Source organism: Penaeus monodon, chromosome 31 (genome assembly GCF_015228065.2).
Source record: "Penaeus monodon isolate SGIC_2016 chromosome 31, NSTDA_Pmon_1, whole genome shotgun sequence".
NCBI lineage: Eukaryota > Metazoa > Arthropoda > Malacostraca > Decapoda > Penaeidae > Penaeus > Penaeus monodon.
Genome location: NC_051416.1, coordinates 31552395 through 31553092, shown reverse-complemented (window position 1 = coordinate 31553092; position 698 = coordinate 31552395). Strand labels below are relative to the sequence as shown.

Here is a 698-nt window from a genome sequence, read left to right as displayed (position 1 = left end):
TTGCAATGGACTGCAGACCTAATCCTATAGCTACTGACTATCCAAAAAATGTATCTCTGGATCTGTTCACATAACATGGCTTCATTTACCCTAAGTCCTGATGACTTTTTGTCTACTCAACCATGAATATCATTATTAAACCAGTCTGATTACTGCAGATTCTCCTAGTGAATAGCGATTTAATAACTGCCATTTGTACAGCAGCCAACTCTTCTGTTCTAAGTGGTAATCATTTATAAAGTTTAAAAGGTTCCGTTTGGAGTTTCCCTAATGTTCCCCAGGCCGTTAGTTCCCAAATTTAGGTTAGGATTGGCTAGGTTATCCTTCCTATATGCTCATGGCATTACTGGCCAACATATACGTTGAATCTTTAAAATTAACTTAATTCAAGAAACTTATTTCTATGTATGCTTAATACGATCACCAGTTTGATATTTTCTTATATAATAATACAGCAAATAAGTTTTCATATTATGCTACTTTTGCTCTCATTGGAATTATCCATACTGATATGCGAGTACAATGCTTTTACGATAATTATCAAATCTGGCTTTCTTAGTTATTATAACTTCCTAAAGTCATTATATAGTTACGCTTTACGTGAAACTGAAAGGTGGTTATAGTCTATTAGGGGATAGTTGTGAATTAATGAGCATTTACAATTGCCTACACACGGTGAATTGAGCTATCTTATGGGG

General features: G+C 34.4%; 1 protein-coding gene across 4 annotated transcripts in view; it reads right to left on the bottom strand.

The window, feature by feature from the left end:
• LOC119593173 overlaps positions 1-698 on the bottom strand; it is a 20792-nt gene that overhangs the window by 17679 nt on the left and 2415 nt on the right. The gene's annotated exons all lie outside the window — the stretch shown is intronic.